At 43.4% G+C, this 8,166-nt stretch overlaps 1 non-coding gene across 1 annotated transcript; it reads right to left on the bottom strand.

Annotated features, from left to right (window-relative positions):
- Positions 1-4,524: 4,524 nt before the first annotated feature.
- On the bottom strand, positions 4,525-4,688 carry LOC118818585. Its single transcript, XR_005008099.1, has one exon. It is a non-coding gene; the product is annotated as a U1 spliceosomal RNA (small nuclear RNA).
- Positions 4,689-8,166: the final 3,478 nt, after the last annotated feature.

The raw sequence follows: 8,166 nt of genomic DNA, 5'->3' as shown, positions 1-8,166 counted from the left end.
GAGACTATAAAGCCTAACTATAGGGGTTACTTGGGGGACAAAAAGTAGGTTCAAGGCGTAGTGTATAGTCTGGCCTTGTGGCCTCAAGACATATTTAGTTGCTTCAGACTGACGGTTAGACTTTAAGCACGAATGGCTGCAGCAGAAGGAGCTAATGGAATCACCATAAGAACTAGATTTGTTTTTAAATCTCCATCACTGCTGTAAATATGTTACTTGGCAATCCACACCTAATAAACGTTTGAGAGCACTTGAACTTATCTGGACATGTGTGTGACATTACTTGAAGAGGAACCCAAAGCTTCTTTCCTGCTAAAAGCCTGACACTACTGGTGACACCCTGTCCCAATGTGCATGGTGACGATGGTGAACCACAATATGGTGGCTGCAGTGAGCCTTGGCAGGAACAGTTGCAACAGCAGTCAGTCAAGCTGGAGCAAGCACAAAAGACTTCAACAGTTTTGTCACAGTGGAGTATTCATTAATCAACTCAAAACAGAGACTGTTTCCAGTACAATGTCTAATTCAAGTTTGGACAATGCCTCCTTTAAAGGTTCAAACAACACAAAGTTTGAAACAGGAAGAGCCTGCTTATGAAGAAGAGCATTATCAACATCTGCCTTCAGTATCACTGGCACGGCCAAGTAACACAGTAAAGAGTATACAACACCTGAGTGGAATGTTCCAAGCCTCGTCAAAACGCAGCATGTTCACGAGCTGAAGCACAGATCCTGAGCTCAATGCAAGCTAACACAGGTCACAGTCATGAGGTGCATACAACAGCATGGCAGACTCCACTGATACCGTTGCTCAAAGAAAATAACGACATTGAGCTTTACCTCAGTATGTTCGAGCAGATGACACAGGCAGTGAGGTGGCGGATAGATGACTGGGCACTTCATCTTGTCCCATTGCTGGAGGGTAAAGCTATGGGATGTAACTATTTACAGCAAGGATGCTTGGGACTATGAGCAAGTGAAGGTTGCTATCCTGAAAAAGTGCAAGATAAACAAAGAGACTTACAGACAGTGTTTCTGCAACAGCAGAGTTCTTGAGAGCGAAACACCGAGAGAGCTTTTTACCAGGCTGAAAGGACTGTATGAAAAGTGGATGACATCGAGTGAGAAAACCAAAGAGGAAATAGGAAATACCATCATTCTCAAGTACTACCTGAGAATGGTGAACCCAGAACTCAGGAGCTGGATCATCGAGTGCAGTCCAAATTCTGTGAACCAAGCAGTTGAAATGGCGGAAGCGTTCATCGGCAAATTTGAGAGAGGGTTTGGCAATGGTCCCATGCAACCTTTTAGACAAACAAACTCAAAAGAGTGTTTGAATAGAGGTAAAGCTATGGGGAAGAGCACCACTGTTAGCTTTAGGTGGCAAGCAGAGGAAATGCCGTTACATTTTTTTAAGTGCAAACAAATAGGGCAAAAAATCAGAGATGGTCCCAAGTTCACTGCTAGCTCAAACCAGTTATGTCATGTTCAAGAGCAGATTTAAATAACTTAATACAAGATAGAAACAGTGAGACTCATACCTGTGAAGATAAATCACAAAACTTTCAAAGTGTTGGTAAACAGAGGTGCCAGGTGTTCAGGGTTAGATGCAGTGCAAGGCAACATAGCACAATTACAAAAGCAAGATGGTACGCTTAAGCCATTGTATGCTAAGTGCAGGAAAGAATGTGGGCTAAAGGGAAAAAGCTGCCAGCTAGTGGTAAAAGAAGACAAACTAAAGAGTCAAAGGAAATTCTAAGCAGCTAGTGGCTCCAAATGCAGAAGACAAGAAGTTCTGAAATTAGGTTACTCAGAACCATGGGCAGGTCACCTAGGCCAGGCAAAAACATTGAATAGGATAGCCAGCCAATTTTACTGGCCATGTCAACATCTAGACATCAACGAGTTATGTAATTCATGCCCACAGTGTCAGCTAACACCCCCTGAGAAGAAAACAGGATCCCCTTAATGACCATGCCAATTATTGATGTCCCATTGTCAAGGATTGCCCTGGATGTTGTTGGCCCCTTACCAAGAAGCCGAGGAGGGAACTGATACATCCTGGTAATCTGTAATTATGAGACACGTTACCTTGAGGCTTCTCCTCTAAGAAAGAGCAAAACATCAGATTGTAATAGCTTTAATTCAGCATATTTCTGGGGTAGAAATAACTACAGAGGCACTAACTGACCAGGGTGCAAACTTTACATCTTAACAACTTAGAGGTTTTTGCATTGCTGGGTATAAGGGGCATGAAGATCACGCCATACTGATGCAATGGTAGAACGCTTCAACAAGACCCTAAAAAGCATGCTGCGCACGTATGTGACAGAAACAGGACCAGACTGGGACACGTGGCTTCTGTATCTGCTGTTCACATACAGGGAGTTCCAACATGCCTCAACGGGATTTTCCCTGATGCCCAGTCAGAGGCCCACTGGATGTCCTAAAATAAGCTTTGGAAGGAGAAAATCCAAGTGAGAAACTGAACATTTGTCATATGTTCTCAAAATGAGAGATGAGTCAGTTGACCTCTGAAGTTCGAGAGCACATGGAGAGGGCACTTACTCGCAAAGTGGCAAGGGCCATAAGAAGTGAAAAGCTGTATTGACCAAGCAACATACGAACTGTTGATGCCTGACAGAAAGAAAAAGCTTCAAAACTTTCACGTCAACATGCTCAGGTGGTGGCATGACCACGCCAAAGCAACAGGATGAACTGATGCAGGTTATGCCATCGGGCCTGTTCAGGGAGGAACCTGGGTGGACAGACATTGTGCAGCACAACATCCACTTGACTAAAACAGAACTGATTAGACAAACGAGCTGCAAAAGTACCTGCACAGTTAAAGAAAGAAGTAGAGACTATGCTAAAAATGGGAATAATTGAACAGTCAAAAAGTCAGTAGTGCAGCCCTGTGGTCCTGGTACCTAAAAAGAACGGAGGATGAAGATTTTGTGTTGACTTTTCAAAACTAAATGCAGTATCTGCTTTTGATTCTTCATTTCCTCTGCCTACAGCGAATGAACCGATTGAGAGGCTAGGGAAAGCGGAGGAACTGACATCTTTTTGAGTACTGAGTGGGTTATGTCATTTTTCCATAATGCATTTCGGTCTGCATTGGAGCGGCTGCTACATTTCAAAGACTCATGGACAAGGTCCCAAAAAGGAACTGAGGAGTTCGCGGCAGCATACATCGATGATGTAGTCATTTGTAGGACATCATGGGGAGGGTGCAATCCGTTATAGGTCTGGTCAGTTTATGTCGCAGATTCATACCCAACTTTGCCAGCAGGGCAGCGGTAATGGCAGATCTTATCAAAAAGGATAAACCACAGAGTGTCAAACGGACCGATTAATATGAGGCTACACTTCAGGACCTAAAACACTTGTCTATGTTCTGACAGTCCTATGTAGCCAAAGACTTTGATAGGCCATGTGTGTTCCAGACGGATGATTCGGGAAAGGGACTGGGTGCTGTACTGTATTGTAGAAGAATGAGAGGACCTGAAACCTTACTTGTACATCAGCAGGAAGTTGTTTCCAAGAGAAACAAAGTATTCTACTGTAGAGAAAGAGGACCTAGCAGTGAAATGGGCCCTGGACTCTTTAAAATACTATCTAATAGGAACTGACTTCACACTGGAAATGGACCATAGAGCTGGATGCGGACAATAAAATATTCTAATGCCAGAATTACCCGCTGGTATTTGTCACTGCAGCCCTTCAAGTTCCAAGTGAAGTACAGAAAAGGATGTCAAAATTAGCTGACTTCCTATCTCGACACTTAGAGGAGTGACAAGCTAGGGGGGTGTGTCATGATGTAAGTGTCCAGGACACATCACCAACAGTGTCTAGACATTACACCTCAATAAAGAGTGAGACATTGTAAGAGATTAATAAATGTGTACACTTACCTTGATTCTAGGGAAATGGTGTCATGGGGGTCTTTGTTATTTGCATATGTTATTGGTTGACAGTAAGCCAATGTTGTATTGTCAGCTCTTCAATAGCTTAAGGCTTCAATCCCATTGATGAATGACATTAGCTTGGGGCCACAGGCCCATGCATGCATTGTGTTGGCTCAGGGCAATGAGACTGCATGGTGACAATTGCTTAAGCTCAGCTTAGTAAAGTGTGAGTGTGCGAATGTGACTGTGGCACGCAATACTCAGGACCACAGTATTAGTATGAGCTGTTAGAAAGTGACTGAGCATATGGAAGTTGAGCGCGATTAGTGAAAAGAGCTTGCCAATGATGAGGCCACTGTGAATACTGCAGTTGCATTATGAGTGATAGGGGAGCAGCTGGGCATAAGGTACCTCATTTAGGTTAGAAATAGTTATGCAGAATGGTAACTACCACCAGTGGCTTTCTAGAATAAAATGGCATACCATAGTCAAGTTTTGAGAGCACCAATTGAGCATTAATGATGAGGTGAGCATATTAGATTAGATTACATTAGATTAAACTTTGTCATTGTGCGGAGTACAGGTACAGAGCCAATGAAATGCAATAAATTTGTCAAGAGAGAGCACGAATGCAGTCCCCCACTATCAGAAATTATGCAGTCGAGATTACCGCACTTGGGGAATTCATAAGGGTCAGCACAACCGAAGTGCAATGGCAGAGCCTTGCCCTGGGTGAACCACCTTCATGATCATAATATCACCCCTGCCAGGTAAGTATGGTCTCATATGTTAGCTTAAGCAGCTAAATGCACCCTGAACCATTGTTTAGTCATGGGAAGGCTGCAATGAATATAGGGGAATTAGATGTACATGGGCAAGATTTGAGATAGAAAGCCGTAGAGAACTAGGGGCAGAAGGACTTGTTCAGTCTGGAGATTTTAATACAAATGTCTAGTTCTGAACACTCAGTCTTGGAGCATTTTAAGGGAGAGAGAGAGAGAGAGAGAAAAAATTGAGGCAAAAAACGTAGATCTAATATTGTGAGTCCCTGTGCTAGATCATAAAACAGTGTCAGACGTAAATTCCCCAGGGTGCATGAAACTGTAAAACAGTACAAGAAAAGCAGCTTTGTGTAAATTGTTTATATAAGGAGTAGAAAGACCTCCACAAAGAATAAAGACTAGCATCTGTAGTATGTTAAGAGTTATTGGTATTTGTTTATCCATTTTTTTTTTTTTTTGTGTGTTGATTTAACTGAACCTTTGAGAAGCAAGCAAGTAGAAGGGTTAGAGAATGAACAGGGATAGCTAGGATCATTACATCTGGTATTAAACTGAATGACCCCTAATATTACATGAATTGATGAGGTTTTAAGACAATTGTACACACCGTGGATACAAGGACAGGGGAAACAGGAATCTGGAGGAAAAAACAGAGTAGTATAAATGATGACCATGCTGAATTTAAGCTCTGAGAGCAGAATCTAGTCTATTATGCTACAATAGCTGTTTATTTCAAAATGAGGTCAGAGAATGGAGGGCAAGGCATTGGATCCTTGTTGGCTGCTGGACATCTGAACTCCTGCAAGCAGGAGCAAGAGAGTACATTAGCAAAAGCATTATGGTGTCCTGAAATATGTTCAGTCTTAATTATAAAATTTTGCATAACTGATTTCCATGTTTCAATGTCTTAGTAAGGACATGACAGTATGACATGAAGACCTTCCTTTGTATAATGGCAACCACAGTTTCACGGTCACAAAACATATTTACATGACCAAGCCTTTCCCCATAGAACACTTGTGACTACAATGGGCTAAATTTCATAAAGGGTCAAGGAAGCAGATCCAAGGACAAAGTCAGAGAATTCAACTGGCCATTTTTCTGTGAACCATTGCCCTTGGAAATACCCCCGAAAAGAGTGACAGAGTCAGAGGACATGCCACGTCAGCATGAAAGAAAAAAAGATGCCATTCCACCTCATGAGGAGCCAAGAACAGAACCACAGATCTGACCCAAGTTCAACACCACACACAGTAGACGCAGCCACACTAGCATAGGCCCTAGGGCAGAGAAGCGGCCATGGGAACTACAAACATCGCAGACCAGAGCATAGTCCATTTCCGACCAGTCCAGTCTGGAATTATATATCCCAAAAAATGCTAAATGATAAACTCCCCAAAAGAGAGTCTGTGCTGCAGACTAGAATCAGATATTTTAAGAAAAACGTCACTGCAATTAACCATCCGATGCTTGACAGCTAGAGAAGGGAGCAGTATGGATGCCAAGTTCTTACCCTGAAGGATATCAGACCTCATGCAAGGAGAGACAAATGCAGCAGGAGCAACGAAAGGCCAACACAAGGCTTACACACACGGAGCAGTGGAGAGACCGAAGACAGGAAGGGCAGCAAGGAGCTGGAGCTGCAGAGGGAGCAGAGAACAGAGTTGGCACAGTGGTGGAGGTAGAGGGGCCAGTGAGAACAGAAGCTGGGCAAAACACAGCTGGGGACGGACGCTGGACTGTGTTGCGATGGCAACCAGCCTGGATTGGAAGCTCCAAATAGAGTTTGCAAGACTCTGGTCGACTTGAAGCAGCTGAAGATCCAGGGCACACATACCCTGAGAGACCAGAGGTGGAGAGCAAGGAGGGGCAGGCGGCTTGAAGGAACTTTTCGCTGGGCAACAGTAGAGGACAACAAGAAAAATGGATTTGAATAAAAATCAGGTCTATATACATGTCTAACACAGGCCCACTGTGTATATACAGACACTACCCTGCATGCTCTGCTGTGACGACACTGTCTGTGCTGTTGTACTCCTGTCTCTCCCTACTCTTATTGTCTGTAGCTATCCTATTTAGTGCTGAACGTAAGGGATGACAGGGCTAAGTGCGGCACTGCACAACATATTGATACATACCATCATTCCTGTGCCCGAAAAAATCACGACCCTCTGAGCTAAATAATTATTGGCCAATTGCATTAACTTTAATAGTTATGAAATGCCTGGAAAAACTGGTGTTGAACTCTTCCAGCTGTCAGACCACAGCTGGGTCCTCATCAGTTTACCTATAGGGCTAAACGGGGAACAGAGGACACTGTGGCATGTCTCCTCCACTCCCTGCTCCAGCAACTAGAGACACCAGGTGACTTTGCCAGAGTTCTCTTCATTGATTTCAGCTCTGCCTTCAACACTACCCAGCGACATCAGATTAATAAAAAACTCCACCACCTGAATGTCCCTCCACTTCTTATCCACTGGGTGCACTGCTTTGTACGTAACAGAGCGCAAGCTGTTAGGATAGGTAAGGTCCTGTCCTGAACCTCCACTACTAACACAGGAGCTCCAAAAGGCTGTGTTCTCAGTCCTTTTCTGTACACCTAGTCCACTAACGAGTGTAGAAGCCCTTCAGTAGTCACCACATATCTAAAGTATTCAGATGACCCTGCTATACTTTGACTTGTTAAAGACAATAACTCAGTCACAGCCTACCAGTATTCCCTCTCCTGTCTAACACAATGGTGCACAGATAGCCATCTACAGCTGAATGTCTCAAAGACAAAGGAGATGATCATCAGCTCGCCAAACTCCCACTGCACCGTTCATAACCCAATCACAATCAAGGGGGAGGATGTGGTTGTGGTAGACTGTTTTAAGTACCTTGGACTTCATTTGGATAGTAAAATCAGCTTTGACCAATATGTAACAGACCTCTGTAAGAGATGTCAGCAGTGACTTTCTGTTATCAAAAAGCTAAGGGCACTTTATGTAGCGCCTTCATTGCTCTTGCTCCTCTACAGAAGCATAATTGAGCCTATCATCCTGTACTGCTCAACCTGTTTCTTTACAAATGTTAAAAGTGTCAAACATTAACAAACTGTTACACATATCGCCTCATTATAGGCCTTCCCACACACAGCCTGGCAAATCTAAACAACAAGGAAGAAAGGCGAAAGGCAAGAAAGAAAGCCAAACACAAGAAAGGTAAAAGGCAAACACAATAGTACAAGAACCAGATCACTCACTGCACCTTTTCTTTATTTAACTTCCAGGCCAGAGATACAGAATGTTAGTGTGTAAAAAAAAGCCTGTTTTGCAAAAAGTTTCGCACCTTCAGCGATATCAGCCCTTAAGAAGCTACCCCTCTAAAATAGATGTTTAAAATCTGATCTCAAAGAGAGCAACTGATGCATACATGTAGGCCTCATGTGTCAATGTGCTTCTATGGATGGGTTTTGGTTGCTTGTACTTTGTC

Source organism: Colossoma macropomum, unplaced genomic scaffold (genome assembly GCF_904425465.1).
Source record: "Colossoma macropomum unplaced genomic scaffold, Colossoma_macropomum, whole genome shotgun sequence".
NCBI lineage: Eukaryota > Metazoa > Chordata > Actinopteri > Characiformes > Serrasalmidae > Colossoma > Colossoma macropomum.
This window is presented reverse-complemented; position numbering and strand designations above follow the sequence as displayed.